The sequence below is a fragment of the Chelmon rostratus genome, chromosome 19 (assembly GCF_017976325.1).
Source record: "Chelmon rostratus isolate fCheRos1 chromosome 19, fCheRos1.pri, whole genome shotgun sequence".
NCBI classification, from domain to species: Eukaryota; Metazoa; Chordata; class Actinopteri; order Chaetodontiformes; family Chaetodontidae; genus Chelmon; species Chelmon rostratus.
The window spans coordinates 4,887,531-4,905,641 of NC_055676.1; positions in this window are offsets into that span (position 1 = coordinate 4,887,531).

Consider the following 18,111-nt stretch of genomic DNA (forward strand, 5'->3'; position numbering starts at 1 on the left):
TACTGATTTTGATACGTTTCTTAAATTGTCTGATCCATTAGCTGAAATACAGTAGGACCAAGGAGATTAAAGCCTAATTCATTCTGTTGGAATATGCTATATCCTGTGTCACACAATAAGAAAATACTGAACTGTGGATTTTTTGGTCACAAAGCAATATTTCTGCTACCACACACAGATGTTTTTCACAAATTTTAAATGTGTTGGCATCAAATGTAATAGACTAACGACCAATCTGATGTCCATGGCTGGTGATGGAGTTGCACAAGTAGAAAAGAGGGAGGACGACAAATTTGTTAAGGTGTTTTTGACATTTTTTTTGGTTTTTTATTGTATGGTTGATTTAATGTTTCCCCTTGCAGGAATAAGTGTTTAAAAGATGGATGAGTGCTCACACTGTGGACAGGTAATCAAGAAGAATGAACCACTTAATGACGCATTTAGTAATCTGACTGCATTCATAGAGCGCTTTTATCCTGTTTATTACCTCTCCTGCAACCATTCACACACACAGAGATCTCAGGAAGCTGACGTGCAAGGTGCTGGCCTAACCTTCTGCTGCAATTTGCAGTTTACTTTGACATGCAGCCGGGAGCCAGGGGTCGAACTGCCAATCCTGCGATTAGTAGACAATCTGCTGTACCTGCTGATGCTTCATCTGCACCACCGGTAGTTCACTAAAAAAGTTCAACTACAGTGCACAACACAAGAGGGTGGAAAAAAGCTCTCAAGCAGTCATAGCAGCTTTAAATATGGTAGGCCGAGTCTCTTGGAAGACTATATATTATTGCTTTAAATTTGATAATTGGGATGAATGTATAAGGCAGTAGCCAAAATAGTGAGGGAGGTCAGGTTTGTTACTCTGTTAACGCAGCTGATTTTCTGAAGGCGCTGGTGACAGTTTTGATGGTGTGATGAAATCAATAAAGCAGTGTGAGGCAGTGGCCGAGCGTACTTGTTATGCCCATCTATGACAGATCTGGAGCCAGAGTGGCAGCCTCATTTTAGTGTGTCGCTTTATGAAATGAGTCAGTTGTTTAACTATGATGAAATTAATAAGGCAGTAGATGAGGCAGTGAGGGTAAACACAGTTTGTAACCTACACTTCTATTCTCCTCAACATCTATTATTCATCGGCCAAGATGATTCTTTCATGAGGCAAGCTAGTTGCACATAATTCATAACGCAGGCTGTGGAAACTAGGACAGAGTGAGATACAGGCAGAGAGGGGGAAGGGGAAGAGGAGGAGGAAGGATGAGAGGGCTGAGTGAGAAAGAGGGTGACGAAAAGGATGAAGACAGAGAGAGTGTCGGGATGAGGAGGTGAGAGAAAAGAAGAGGAGAGAGGCATCGGGATTTGGGTTTACCGAAATCCAATTGAATGAGAGTGAACATGCTGCAGAGTGTGTTCAAGTTCACCACGGAGGGAGAGAAAGATGGAAAGGGGGAGTATAAAAGAATGAGAAAGAGAGATGGAGAAGAGAGGCACTGGAGAGAAAGAGGAAGAGGAGAGGGAGAGCTTAAACCAGGGGAGGGGGTTGCGTCTAGCCGATGTGACAGACATCTCTATCAGGCTTTGGGGGGAGGAGTCTGCAGTAAAAGGAGAAGTTTATCATTGGTGCTTTGTTTTACCAAAGCAAGAGGAGACTGTTCAAGCTGCCTCTTGTATGTTTTTCCCCATAGATTCTTCTAAATGAAACAGCAATGAAAGCTTCATTATCATTCTTAATTTGTGCCAGACTTACAAAGGGAAATTCCTCAGATTTGTCTTAGATCCTCCGAGCAATTGTATTTCATTTTTTCTTCCAAAACGTCGCTTGCACGGCTCACGTTCAAAATGTCTGCTTGGTATAAAATTCACGCGCTCGGTTCACTCGCTCGCACTTGCGACCAATGCCGCCGAAACCCGAAAGAAAGACAAGCAAGGGCGAGAGAAGAGAGATGTAAATGTGAGAAGAGACAGGTGTAATTCTCTGGTTGGAGAGGTGAGGCGTGGAGACAAAAGTTTGGACCACTTCTCTTTGGTCTGGCGCTGGGAGCGAAAAGATCAGGATTCAAACATCATTCTGCAGCTGTGTGTGTTTGAGAGAGAGAGAGAGACAGACAGACAGAAAGAAAGAGAGAGAGGCAGGGAGATCACAGAGAGTGTGCACTCGCTTCCCTGCTATATAGCTCTGGGCCATGTACACAGCAGAAAGTCACGACCCCAAAGTACAGGGCATGGTCTGAATTCCAATGACTTTTTGACTGAGATAGAGCATTTGAGAGCTTGCATGTGTGTGTCTTGTATCTGTGTGTGTGTGTGTGTGTGTGTGTGTGTGTGTTGGTAAGGAGGATGGGTGGGTGTTAGCGTATGGGGGACAGTACTCCCATGGGAGCTGAGAGCAGAAAAAATAGAATGCTGAATTGTGACAATGACACACTACCCTGGTACACACACAAACACAAACACACACACACACACACACACACACACACACACTGCAACCACCCTTGGAAAAGGTGTGAGTGTAGGGCAGGACAAGGTGACCACAAATAGAGCTGGAACAAGGCTAAGCATTTTGGCAACTGCTTCCATGCACCCATGCCAGTAAGCTGGAAAAGAAAGTGTAAAAAAAAAAAAAAAAAAAAGTCATCGTCGGCATACCCTCAAATGTCTATTTTCAAATATAACACTCCTTGAAGAGAGCACACAGTTTCAAAAGAATAGGCTGTCACCATGATGAGGTCTTCAAATCCATATGACTTTTTTAGCAAAACCACACTGGAAAACTGATTTAAATTGACTTTAAAGTCCATGCACACTAATATTTTTTTTTTTATTTCAGAGCAAAACTTTACTGCAATGTACTTGAAATGAAATTTCTCTTGGAGAACATGCTGGCAGTGGCATTTTGATAGTCGTCAGCTCACCTCTTGTATCACATCCTGCGTATAAAGATTAGTGTCCTGAATCCTTCCTGATCATTTAGTCATTTTGCCTGTGTTTCCACACCTGAAAGTCTGACCTGGTGTTTGCGTTGCTGTCATTAAACTGTATATGACCAGCCTACTTTATGAATCATATGAAGTCATACTTGATCTCCTCCTCTCCCCAAGTGTTACCATAGCTCAATTTGTTTTGTTGCACTGTTTTTCCTGGTTTTGACGATAATCTGCCAGAAGTTCCTGTATCATGCCTCCCTCTGACCTTTTTCCCACCAGTTTTCCACCTGACCTGCTCGACTTACTGACTCACCTGCTTCCCAATCCTCTGATGACTTCAGTAGTATATATACTGGTCCACTTCCACCAGTCCTTAGCATTCTTGTTTCCTGTAGCCTGATCCTGAATCCCTGCCTGATTTCCCAGACTCTGATTCTTCCCCAGCCCCTTCTCTGAAGTTTGTCTTCTTTGTTTGACTGTCAGATTTTTTACTTCTGCTTTTTTGGGTTAAAGATACTGGGCTTGGCTCTTACATTGCTACCTTGAGCCTGAGGGTTCCTGTCTGTTCAGTGCCATCCCGGTTCCAATTAGTATGTAACACACACATACATGCACTGTTTGATGGTGCTGTTTTCTATGAGATAACTGGTCTCTCACTCAGGAGGGTGTCAAAAGCAATCAAAAGTCGTAGTGGTACCCATTCTGGAAAAATCACATATATGATATATGAAGAAAATGTGTTCTCAGACAAAATTGTTTTTTTTTTAATCTTTATATGAACAAAATTGAACACAAGATGCTACTTGCACATATACAGAAGGATTTTTTTTACATTTGCTAGAAAAGAGCATTTCAGAAATGCATATTCATCACGTCATGGTTTAGTTTCTCCGCATTCAGATACATTACATCATTCATTTCGTGTTTTTCAGCTCACCAAGATTTGCTTAGTAAGAGTCCATGGCACTGTAATCCCATAAGCACATTTCTGTGGTTTGCAAAAGCTTCCTGATTGATCCTGGTTTATATTTCAGTTTTATTCTCGCTCCATCTCTTTTTCGTTTTTTTTTTTTTCTGTAAATGTCTGTCTGTCTCCATATATAAGCTCATTATTCTCCTACTTTGCTGTGAATGCATGCATATCATAGTGCACAAATCTGCACTTATGTGGCACAGGAATATGCACATACTGCTTCAGGCCGCATTTAAATGTTTCTGTTTCTCTCTAACAGTTTATAATAATGTCTTCCGAGGCACAGTGAAGGAGCACTGTGTGTGTGTTTCTCATATTGCAGTGTAAGTTACACGTAATAGTCCTCAAAGTAAGCAGTTGTCAGACTATCTGATAGCTTCTCTGAATGCTAATCCCATTACAGCACGGCAAGAAAGAATCACTATGATCAATAAGCCTGTGAGGCTATTAAATAATCTTTGAAGCATATAGTACATTGAAAAAAATATGTGTGTATATATTTCTTTTTAATATGTGGGAAATGTGGAGCAGTCTTGCAGTATGTTTTGAAATTGTAGTTTTCTTAAAATGAGTGAGGATATCCACATCCTTTCAGTCGGTTTGAAACCATTATATCGTATAGTCTTTAGAATAACGTGCACAATGCTGCTGTTCACATATATAGATGTAGATAGTTGATTTAATGTTATTATTGATAAATTTAACATTTCATTTAAATTCTACCACTATTTTGGAGACTGAGAGTTTGTTTCTCATTGCTGCCTTGATCTATTAAACTTAATAAAATGTTTCCCTCAGCTATAACTGGAGGTCGCACACTCAATAAATTCACAAAAAACAAACTTACAGTACAGCATCGAGGCACAGGGGGTCATGAATTGCTGGAAAATTCATATAGAGAGACACAAGGCACCTAAGGTCACCAGTAAAACTGCAACCTTCACTTGACCCCAACCCTCTAATGTTATTTCAGAGGAGCTGTTTCTTCCATCATTTACTTAAAACCCTCGGATTTGCACTCAGCTGAAACTTTAGAGGATCCTCTGGCTACCAGCGCGCCCATTTAAAATCAATAGCTGGAGACACTGCCCCTTTAAAGATCAATAGTGGCACTTAATGGAGGTTTTGGTGAGGTCTTCTTTTAAGTTGGGCCGTCCACCCTTTTGTTGGGTTTAGTATTTTGTAAAGCTGTCTAAAGAATGGAGACATAACAGCCCTGTTCGATTTTTCAGCAGGCGAAAAAATGAAAGAAAAGTGCCAGTAACATGACAAATAAGGCAGCTGATGGGACTTCTCATTGTCTCAGATTTATACAGAAGTTAGAAACCATTTTTGCAGTTTTGTATATATCCATCTAAGTTGCTCACAGGACTTCAGGACACAAATGCACCTTCTATAACCAATAACAAATACACTGGAAATGTGAGTTACAGTAATTACATGGGTTGTTAAAAAAAAAAAAAAAAAGAGTTGGCTGCCCTCCAAACTCTGCTGCAGGGTCTTACCCCAGCAGGGCGCGTCTTGCACTTCATAGAAGCTGCGAAAACAGCTTTAATGTAATATGCTATGTAAAGGGGGGTTTATTCCAGAAACCTTGATCAGTTTAATTTGATTAGATTTGCCGTTGCATCAGTGCATTCGCACTTCACTTTCACTATTGCCTTTTTTCATCAGAGGATGCTATATTTAACCACTGAGGACTCTTGGAGGACACAAGTTGGAGGTTGTGCTCCAGACCATCAACCCCTATTCAATAAGATGATAATAATAATAATGATCATGATAATAATTTACTTAAACAGCACTTATCAAAACAAACTTCTAAAGGATTTTTGATGGTACAATCAAGATTTAAAAATTTCACGATTGAAATAATGCAAAAATAAAATGTATACCGAATCATGATATGAGATTAAAAAAACCAACAATAATAATAAAATATAAATGAAATGGTATACTAGCAATACTAGCATTAATAAAAGGTTTTGAGAAGTGATTTTTCTCTCTCTCTCTCTGAATAAAGATGATTGGCGTTTTATCTGGACAAAGTGATGGTGAGGACTGTCTAAAATAAGAACCACCCGAATGTTTTAGCATCAGATCTAAGCCAATCTGTGCATTTGGCGAGAGGACAGAAACCAAATACTTTTCAACACCGACACACTAACTTTCCTCTAGACATGCAAAACATGCACAGATCATCCCAGATACGTTTCCTCTGGTTCGCTCGAATGCATCTACACCTAACGCATTCGTCCCTGCGTATACTGATCGTCCTGCTGAAATGGGATGTATCGACTCAATTTAATCCATTCCCTCACACACACTGCACTGCTTGCATAGGCATGCTTGTTCATTGATTCATTGAAGACAAAGAAACGAGGGTGCTACAGCAATAGCCAAGGTAACAATCAAAGCTGTGTAAAAGAAAAAGAAAAGTGAAAGACGATATACATTCAATTTCTTCCTCGTGCCACTGCACAGTTACTTTGAGTAATTGCGTCACTTTTTCTTCACGCCTACGGCTGTTTAGTGATGGTTTAGAATTCATCTGACAGGTTGCAGTTTCTCCTTGCTGCATTATCTGCTCGGTTTCTCCGTCTTTGTTATCTCTCTCTCCCACCCTCTCTGTTTCCAGTTGTTTTTTCCCTGATCCCTATGTAGAAGTAGGTTGACACCCCCTCTGAGAAAACTTCATGTAGCATTTCAAATGATGACTCAGTCATCAGAAGTACCTCTCGCTGTGTCTTTCTGTGTCACCGATGCGTTTGCACGATGCAATATGCATGTGCCACCGAGTGTGTGTAAATGTATGCGTGTGCCGCCGCACACTAATAGTAATTAGATGTTTCCTGTATCAGGCTGTTAGCAATTTGAAGCACAGGCTTTGCCAAGTGCCCTGTGTGTGTGTGTGTGTGTGTGTGTGTGTGTGTGTGTGTGTGTACGTCTGTGTGAGACTCTGGTGCCTCTTTGTTTATATTGGGGTCAACTGACATCACACTTCCTGTGCAACAGTATTCCCTGTCTGGCACTGTGTTTGTGTGTGTGTGTGTGTGTGTGTGTGTGCATATTACCACTGGCAGAGTGAGGAGTAGGCAAACACAGCGTCCTCACCCTTAATCAAACTGTCACCAAACCCAGTGACATTTTTTTCTTCTTCTCTCCGTCTCTCTTGCATGACTTCACTGTTTAATTCTTTTATCTCTCCACTCTCTTCAAATGAGTCACGAAAATGAAATCTGTCTCGTTTCCTCTTTGCCTGCTCTACATGCTCCCATCGCCGACCATGTTCTGCCCCATTTTTTTCCCCTGCATCTTTTTTATCTATCGCAACACGCAGCTAGGTTCCCTTTTTTCTTTTCTTCTTCATTTCCTCACTCATGACCTCTTCTTCGTTTCCCCTAAATATGTTTCGTTGTGGCTCGTATAACCTCATTCCCTCGTTTAATCTAATCCATCTCATCCCTTCCTCTCCCCATCATCCTCCTCTTTACATTTCTCGTTTACATTGTTTTTCATTTGCTTTCTTAGTCCTCGCTCCCTCCTTCTTTTCATTCTCCTCTTCTCGTCTGCCTCTCTCTCTCTTGCTGTCTCTCATGTTCTCTCTTTCTCCCTCTCCTCCCTCTTGGAATGGAGGGATTATGGAGATGAGAATGTGTATTGTTAGGGACAGGGCCTGTCTGTGATCCTCTGGTAAAAAAGTCTCATTGCCCCCAACTGGAGAGAGCTGCATCGCAAGGATAAACAGCATGTGGCTGTCAGACACATACAAACACACATAAGCACAATTATGCAGCTGTAAATGTATCCACATACACATAAAGGCATAGGCACTGTAATTCATTCACATATACAGATATAATGTGCACTATGACAAAACATGCACAGACTTCATATATATAATCAGACAGTGAAATATACCCTAAAATATTTGCAGAACGCACATAAACAAACACCTACACACAGAAATACCTAACAAAGCTGTCATAGTGGCGCAACTAACTAAATGTGGCAACCATCAGGGGGTTATTATACCACAGGAGGGTGTTTTTTCTCTGTTTTTTTCCATCTATCCCTGCCTTTACTCTTTTGAAGTTTTAATTTCCCTCTCCTCATGTTTGCTGGTGTCTCTGTCGAATGTGAAAGAGGAAGAGAGTGGGGCAAAGAGACAGATTAAATGTAGCGTGATTCATTTAGTTACAGTTACAGGCAGCGCTCGAGCAATTCAGTATTTTACAATCCAATAAAATGTAGTATGTGTCTGGAAAATTAATGAGGCTACACTGAACATGAATACATAACCTTTTTTTAATTAGGCATGGGGCCATGGTACAGGCCATGAAAGTGATTGTAACAATACATGTTGAACATAAGGTGGGTGGTCCTCCGTAATGGAAGAGACTAGTGCAATGCTAAAAAATAAATAAATAAAATAAAATAAAATCTGAATGTCAGACTGCAGGCCAGTCGTCAGAATAAAATGATGGTATTGTATTCTTCGGTAAACCATGGATACATTAAATTGGCACGTTTCATATGTATCATATCGACGATCAGTCCAGTGTGATGCTAAGTTATGTCATAGGCCCAAGTGCGTTGGTGTGACGGTTTGCCATACGTAGGCTAACAAATGTTGCAGAATAAAGGGTAACACAGTCCATCTCGGGGTGGAGGTAGATACTTGGATGGAGCGGTGAACACGACATTCACACAGCAGACCAGGCTTGTGTGAAACTAATACTCAGTGCTAATTTTTTTTAAGGTAGTCATTCAAATCCCAAACCATCTGCCTATCCTGAATCAAATCAAAGAAGTCTTTATGTCCGAATATGAGCAAACTGCGACCATCACCTGAAATGTTTCTCAGCAAGCTTTATTTTGAAAGTGTAACCTGACATTGCATATTTAGTTATTGCTAACTTGTCTTTGCTCCATTGTCATTGTTGGGTGTTTCAGTGGACAACAGGAGGAGTAATACAGAAGCCTGGTGGTTGACTGAGTTTGAGGTTGAGTGGTGCAGACTGAACCATCTGCAGCTGAACTTCAGCAACATGAAAGAGCTGATTGCGGACTTATGCAGGAAAAAGCCTCCTCTGACCACTGTATCCAGCTGGGGGGAGGTTGTTGAGGTGGTTCACGCCTGTAAATACCTCAGAATGCACCTGGATGGCAGGCTAGAATGGACTGGGAATGTAGATGCCATCAGTTACAAGGAGTGCTTTTTATCTGATTTCTGATCAGATTTACGAGCATGCATTCTTCGTTAATATTGGAGACCTGATGATTGCTAATAATTTGAGTTGTTCAGACAGTGATGATAAGAAAAGGTAGCTTGAATGCTTGGAAAAAGTCCACAGTATTCCAGATAATTTGTGTCAATGTTTGTGCCGGAACATAAGCAGATCAGCCATTTAGGCTCAACTGCCTCAAAATGTGCACATATTAGACTCACAGAGATGGAATATATGTTTTTCAATCAAACACTCATCGCTTGCAGCCGTGATCATCAACTGGTGGCCAACGCTTCCCATATGGCCTGCAGAATATCAATGAATTCAGAAAATGCGCACATCTAATGTAGATTAGTGGAAGAGGCTCAGTCCACCCTGACAGTGATCCTTGAATAGCTTGCCAACCGCTGGCAACGATTCAAAAAGTTTGTAACTTAGATCACCCATTCTACATAATTGGACTATTCTCCGATCCCATCCTCCTTACTCTGTGGACCCACCATCAAACTGCTCCGCTCCCAGGCTGACCATTCCCTTGAGCCGACAGCAGCACACTGGCCGGACTAGGGGAGATTATTGGCCAACTGTTGTATTGAGTCTCAAACTATTTTTGTTTGCTTCCTGGGATCCTTAAGAGAAATTTTCTGTGGAGATAAGGACTCATTCATCAGTAGGTGAACTGTGGGTTTTGTATTGAGCACAGACTTCCTCCTTAGCTGAGGTCTGGTACCTGGTTATTATTATGGATTTCCCAAGTCTGCTTTTGTAAGAAAGTATTAAATAATAATAGGCTAATAAGGCCTAAAAATGTATCTTTTATTTTATAATTCTCCTCCACAGTGTCTGCCAAGAAACATTCTGGCCTTGGACAAATGTAGTGGAGTACCTCTGCCTTATAGGCTTGAATGCACTGTCCATTGAATCTGTATCAGTTATAGTGAAAGAGAACACGCACAAGCAGCATGTGGCTGTTAGACATATACGATCTCACAAAGCCACTATTATGCCGCTGTATGTGTATCCACATACACAAAAGGCATGTAGGCACTGAAATCTATACACTTATGCAGGCATAGGTATATGTATACATCAAGGCAAAGAATGCACAGACTTAACAAACATGCATATATATCATTGTGACTCTTTTTCACAGCAAAACAGCTGCAATAAAATCCACTCAGTGTCTGTGTTATCTGGCACTTCCACACTTTGTATGTGATTGTATCACCTTTCAAACTGATTTTGGTTGTATTCATCTGAGGTATACAGTAACACACCAGGCAACTACAACATGTATGTCCATATGTAACAATCAGCCACTTTGAATTTAGACAGTGGTGATGGGTTATTGTTGTTGATCACATTGATTGTCAAAGTTTATGATACTGATTAAAGGTCCCTTGCGTGTCTAACAACCCTTTATGCTGCCGGAGCAGCATGGTTTCTGCATAACCAGCTATTTTCAGGACAGCATTTTGCAGTCGCTCTGCAGAACACATTTGTCACGGAAGGCAACATCAGATGGGCCAAGCTGGTATGTGAATTGTTGATGAGGCATTTAATCCTGCTCTTTTCTCCGCTTGTCAAAATGTGGGAAGTTAGTACAAAATGAAATTTTCCATTGGTTAACATATAAGGGTCTATAATGGAGTCTGTCATGCTCAGAGTGTTTTTTGTCATCAGTCCAGTGCATGCTGGGATACGCTCCAGTCCAATTCAACATGATCCCTGAATTAGAATAAGTGGGTCCATCCATCCATCCATCCATTTTCTAAACCACTTATCCTGTTGAGGACACACACATGCACACACAATAACAATCACCCTGTCTGTGGCCTGCTAGTTTCTTTGTTGTTTTTGTTATTTGTTAAGAAAATATTGGATGGTGAATTGGGAGGCGAGCTCATCAGGCACCTCTTTTATACCAGCATCAACAAGCACAGATCCCTGCAGAGGTTACATCGAGGGGATTGGAATAAGCTGAGAGGCGAACGTGGACTCTTGTAGCTTTGAAACTTTATTCTTTTATTCGCTATTCCAGTCCCTGTGCATGTCTAATGCTGTTGATAATGTTAAGAGATACAGGCTGCACTGCACTGCATCATTGCACAAGGTAAGAAAACCCCACAGCTTTCTTTCCAAAAAGAAGATGTAGGTCAGTGAGCTTTCATTTTTTTGTCCTTTATATTTTCAGATTAATGGGGTCTGATGATTAATTTGATGTATCTGTTGTTCTTGATGTTGCTACAGTGCTTTATATACATGGTAACTGCTGTTGTCTTTACCATGTCTCACTGAAAAATTCATCTCCTCATAAATGAAGGCTTTGACTGACATGAATGGGTTCAGCATTTCTGGCCACAGTGTCTCCCAGCACATGAAAGAAACATAAAGCCATAAGGTCTTTTTATGTCTCTCTTCATTGCTGTCCTATATGTCTGGCTGCAAGCTGTTCTCCCAGCACCACTGCAGTGTCGCCAGCTGTGCCGCTGCTCCCCTGGCAGGTAAATGATGAGGCCTGATGAGACGAGATAGCGTCGTAACGTCAGCTTTTTAAGTAAAAATTTGTTTTGCATCCCAAGTAGCCGCATTTAACATAAAATATGGGTAATGTAATGTGTTCTGGCATATGGCAAATAGACAACATCTGAAACATGAAAAATATTACCATGTTGACCTTCAGGAATCCTTGGCATGGGTGATAAACCAGCCATCCGAAACAATGGGTTTCAGTGTTTTACACTGAAAAGAGATTCTGGGACAGTAAGATTAAATTTTACACAAGTTTAGTGTCTCGCTTTCAAAATAAGATTTTTTCTTTATCAAAAGATGGAAATGGAAAAGTAAAGACCTATTACTTAATGGCCTACTGAGTACATCAGGGCATATTTTTTCAGTGCTTTGAGCATCCAGTGCACCCATAGACAAGATGTTATTAGAGAGCCTCTGCAGTGTCTACCAGCTGTAACTGCTCTCCAGGCAGGCAGCAAACAGTCACAAAACCATCTGTGTCTGTGGGCATCAGGCAGCAACACCAGCGCAAGGCATATGTCCTCCTTTAGACTGGCATTGAACCACTGCTATCGCCACAGCTAAGATAGAGCACAAACAAACAAACAAAAAAAACATCTGTAGTTTCTTTTCCTATTTTGCCTCAAGAGCAGATTTAATGTTTTCACATACCTTAATCAGATGCAGTTAAACCTGAGTGGTGGAGTGCTGAGCTGGATGTCCTTCTTATTTCTAGCGATAGTGAGGTAGGTTGAAATAATAAAACTGCAAGGCAAAAAAAAAAAGAAGCTCAGTTGTATTATACATGAAAGGAGAAAGAAAATGTTTCAAAAGCAACCGAGTAAGTGAATCTGCTGAAAAAGATAGCCCCTGACCTGGCTATAGTGGCCCTAATTACTGCCACATTTTTGCTATACAATGGCGCGATGAATCAATTTTGCAAGGTACTGAAAAAAATGGGTCCCTTGTGGAAACCACAGACAATCCTGGATATAAGACCAGCAAAATCCCAGACTGTGGCAAATTATAGTCTGTTGTACTCCCTGCGTGATGAGAACGTCCATCTCGCTTGGAAAATTCACCTTTAGAGGTAAGACTTGGTATTGAGTGTTTTGGTTAGGGTTAGTTATTTTTGTTTTATGTTCAGTGCATCAAGCACTTTCATAATGAAATATTAATTTTATACATTGTTTTCATTTTGTCACTGAAGAACAGTTTCTGTTTGGTGTCTTGCAGAGCTAAGGCCCATCTCATTCACTTTTCCTGTTGGTCCCGGACTATTCAAGATTTGATTTGGTGACCGTCGGCCCAACAAGCCCAATTTTCCGCTCATTATGCTGCCTCCTGGCTCAAACCTCCTAAACCACTGCAGAGTCTAAGTGTTCTGTCATCACCCGCTTCCTCTTCCCAGCCCTTCATCTCTTTTCACTGTAGATATAATAAAGTGAATGTCTCAATATGCAAATAATAATACATGGAATTTTTTTTCAAAAGTGGAAAAGCAGCCGCCAAAAAAAAGGATTACATGGTGGAGACACGAGTCGAAACAGGTAGTGCTCCACTTTAGACAATCAGCAGTAGGCAGTAAAAGCATGCTTTTGCCTTCAAATGCATGATCAAGGTATAAATCCAAAGAGTTGTAATTTCCTGTAAAACGGTTCAATTTTAGATAATGCTTACAGTTACTTACCTTCTTTATGGCAGCTGGTTACATAGAAAGTGGCGAAACAAGTACAATGTTTCAACAGCTTATATCAGATTGAAGCAATTTATTCATTTTTTTTTCAATATCTGATTCATTGTTTCTGACTACATTAAAACAGGTTCGTGGTATTTCCCAGAAATCCTTTCGAGGTAAAGGATTATCATCTCCACATGATTAAATTCTGCAAATAGTCTTCACAAATCTAGACATAAATATTACAATCGCAACAGCAGGTCATAGTGCTTTTTTCTCGTTTTCTGCGTCTTTTGCGATTGAAACAACTTAGTAAATGAGCTTTTTTTTTATTGGACAAGCATTAGCATAATACTAAGTGATTTGAGGTGTCTTTGAAATGATTATGGAGAGGTTGCGAGGATGCTGTTGTCTTATGATGGAAGGCAGGGCTTACATTTGGAGTAATTACGGTGAGGTGATAAATGTAAAATGAGTCTCTGAATTGCAAAAACAAATGTAATAGGTGGGTGGTTTGAATGTGCGACATCTTTCTCAACCAGCAATGACAGCTGTTAAACTCCACTGTATTTCCCATCAACCCCCACCCCCCACACCACCACAATTTAAGATTAAATTTTTGCACGCACACACACACAAATAATTACATATGCAGCACAAGCACTGATGTAGACTACAATACGACTGTGTCTCCTTTGTGTGATATATGTTTATTCCCCAGGGAAACTTCTATCCATACTCTCCCTCCTTTATGGTCATCTGCGCACACTCTCTTGCGCGCACATACACACACACACACATCTACTCTATTATTGCTCTATAGGGACCCATTCATTTTCACATGTAACATTCAAATTAAGCAGCATGTGCATGTGTGGGCAGGGGGTGGGTTCATGTGTTTATCTCGGTATGGGTGAGAGTGGAAAGAGTACGCATGTGGGTCCTGCATGTGTTCGAGTTTTGTGTGGATGGAGGAAATATATTGACAAAAATCTTCAGAATATTGACGTCTGGTTGGTCAATGAACCCGCTCTGTGGTTAAAACGGAAAATTAATCCAGGCAGTTGTTCTGCTTTTGTCAGCTATGAGCACAATATATAATATTCTAATTAAAACACGTCTTGCATAATCTCAGCTCTTTCATGTTTCTGTTTTAATCTATCCCTTGAATGCTATCTACAGACATCTCTATGGTCACATTTATCAGCAGCGTACTCCAGTGATGGTATAGATATGGTTACAGTTCCTCGGCCTATGGATTTTCAGATTTACTATCGTCCTCCTCCTGAACTTGACTGATAAAGGAAGCTACTGAACCCAAATTAGCTTGCAAGGAAAATCCTTTTAAATCAATATTCTGTTTCAAACAGTTTCTTGCTTTGCAAGCCACGCAGCTATTAAGTGTTTTGCCGTACTTCAATCTGGTTAATTGTCTCTTCAAGGCTTTGTTTTGCGTCCTCCTCTTTATCACCCTTCCAAAGCTTATTTGTGGATGAGTTCCTGCTCTTTGCACATGATCACTTACACACTGTGGAGTGCTTGCTGGTGAAAGCAGTGTTAGTGATTAAGAGGTCTGCTGACCGTATCTCACTGGTTTATCCTCGTGTCAGTGTTCGGACGTGATATCACCGCTGTTGCTACTGGTGAGCTAGTGCCACGCCATGTGTCTTTCTGCTCTGCCTCAATATCATTTAAATAACAGCGAGAGTACTGACAACTGCAACCAGCTACTACAGTAATGCAGCTCATACATTTTTGATGTGTGCATGTATGATTGTTCCAGAATGTACACATGTGCTGCTTTCTGTTGTCACGATACCCGGAGACCTCAAGCTGGGCAGAGTAGATGTGTGTGTCGTGTTTCAGATTGAAAAGATTGAATTTTGATGACTTGCTTGGCATTGTTTTTGCCCAGAGAGTGAGATGGACGGATAACAGATAGACTGAAATAGGAAATTGAAAGAGAGATGCCAGCATTTTGCCAAGGCCATTGAACTGGATAAACCATTGATTGGATTGCCCTGGACCCCCAGGGTGTGTGTGTGTGTGCGTGTGTGTCTGTGTGTGTGTGTGTGTGTGTGTGTGTGTGTGCGCGCGTGTGTGTGTGTGTGTGTGTGTAGCCAGCATGATGTGGGAGTTGTAGGTTAATAGGAAGAGGAAACACAGGGCTTGGGAGGGTGGGTGCATTGATGGCTGCATTTCTATACTTACGAGGGCAAAATGTCCTAACAAGGCTCAAATGGTGGGACAAGTCCTTCAAGTTAAAGAAAGTTGAAGAAATGTAATAATTTTTATAACGCGGGTGTTATTTTTTTCCTCTCATTCCTTTCAGTTATGATTACATTATGGAGAGACACAGCTGTACAATGAAATCCTAGAAGTAAGTTGAAGTAATATAGAATATAATTGAGAAGAAGTAAGTAAGGTAAGGAAGAAGTAAAAACCTAGTGATCAGCTAGTGTGTGTGTGTATATCTATATATATGTGTGTGTGTGTGTATATCTATATATATGTGTGTGTGTGTATATATGTATATGCATATATATATATATATATATATATATGTATGTATATATACCCACACACACACTGTTTTGGGGGCAAATGAGAAAGGTTTGCATGGGAGCTAAATAGAGAAGAGAGAAAGGGTGAGAATACTGTAGAAATACTGAGAAAAAAAGTGAAGTGACAGAAAAGTGCAGGGATGGATGTGGGAGGGGGGCTGGCTGAGAGGAGGGGGATAAGAGGGGGTAGATTGGAGAAGACAAAAAGGATGAAACAGATAAAAAGGATGGGGGAGCGGGGGTTCGCCCGTGGGAAATGGAGGCAATCGATAGAAAAAGATGCCAAAGTGTTTGGGGGAATAGGCAGGGGGGTAGGGGTGGGGGCTGTATTATATAACTCCAAAATGGCAGCCCTGAATTGCAGAGTAGTCTGAATTCAGCAGCGTCTCCATCTCTCCTCCAAGTTGACTTGTATGTAATCAAACCACACAGAGACTGTATCCTGTGAATAGAACTGCCTGAACCTGAGGGTAAGCCGAAGCGATGTTTATGCGTCCCGAAATGTCACAAAAGCCTGCTCGACAAGTCAACATTTTTACGATGAGGAGTTTCTGCACAGCAAATATTAAGGGATGGTAGGTCAGAAGCATCTCTAATAGGATCAGTTTGATCCCACTTGTCCATCACCAACACTCGCCACCAGCTACTGTAAGGAGAGGGACTGAGTACAAAATCAGATTTCTTTTTTGCATATGTGTGTGTATGTGTGTCCCAATTTAAATCCATCTCAGGAGGTCAAAGTTTTGTTGTGGTCTTTGTTCCACGGTGTATGCTTTGTTATTTTTAGAGTTTTAGAGTTGTCAGTTTCAGCCCACACATCCACTATGGATGTTAATTGTTTGCTCTGGAAGACCCGTACTCACAGCCATTTACTTCATGTCCTGTACTTTTAATGCATCATAATCTACTGTACTGTAGCCTCACATTGTTTTCACTGTTATATGTTTGTAACAAGTGAAATTGAGATTTCATCATGTTTTGAATATTTTTTTTTATTCCACCATTTGAGGCAAACCTCAAATGGTGAAATAAAAAAAATATTAGTTTAATTACCTCATACTTTTGCGTCCTCCGATGGCATCTGATTGGAGAATTAGCACCACCAGCTGTTAATCTCAACAAACCAACTTATAATAATAGTATAACAGTAGTGGATGGAAAATTTGCAACACATTTGCATTTGCTTTTGCAGATTTTCTCTAAATTTGGTTCCAATTTGCTTTAGGGCATTCAATCGTTCGCAACTGGACCTCGTCAGTTTGCCCTGTTCTCACAATAGAGTGATACCATTCTTGGTTTTTGGGGGTTGGCCTCACTCAGTAGATAAATACTTGAACCTAACACCACTGCATTGGACTAGAGCTGTCCTATCTACTCTGGTGCGCACGAACTGATGAAGCCTGCTCGGATGAGAGGCGAAACGTCTTCAAAGACAAACTGACGAGGTCCAGTTGCGAACAATTGAATGCCCAAAGCTTACAATGACCTGGATGAATGAGAATATTCACAGGCTTGGTTCCAATTTGTGTCACATTTTGATGGACTCCCAGCGAGTGTTTTACTTCTTTCATCTATCAATCTGATGCTTTCTCCGTCGATTTCGCTAATGTCCTTGTCTACTTTTGTGTGCTGCTACCTTTTAAACATGGACGATTTACCTACTTGTCATGGACGTGTCAAATATAGGATATATTGCATCAGATGTAACACAACAACTCCAAGATAGCAGTGTTTCTTTTTGTTGCACACTGAGGGAATCTAAATCAAAGCACTTTGTTTTTGAGTATTTATGCGATGGCTCATCTTGGATCCTCAGGCATTTTTTTTTCCTCCATGGATTGCACTTAGAATAAGTTATCCCCCAGCCCCTACACACTCTGTTTCATATAAAGTATATATTCTGTAGGTCCTGAGTTGGGAGATAAAATGTGTGAAAAGAGAGCAGCAGGATTTGGAGCAGCATGCAGAGGGGAGCAGCCAAAATAGAGAGAGAGAATATCAGCAGCACTGCCTGCCAGCCTCACTGAGCTGCTAAGCAGGGCTTAACGATGCCCACGGGGTTGTGTATGCGTGTGTATGTGCATGTCAGTGTGAGTGTGTATACTTGTGTGTGTATTTCGTGTGTGTGTGTGCGCGTGTGCTTTCCTTCTTTATAAGCCCAAAACAAGTGCTCCATGTTTCGGGGTCAATCGGAGGCCACAGAATCTGAAATGCAGAACTTTGTTTGAGG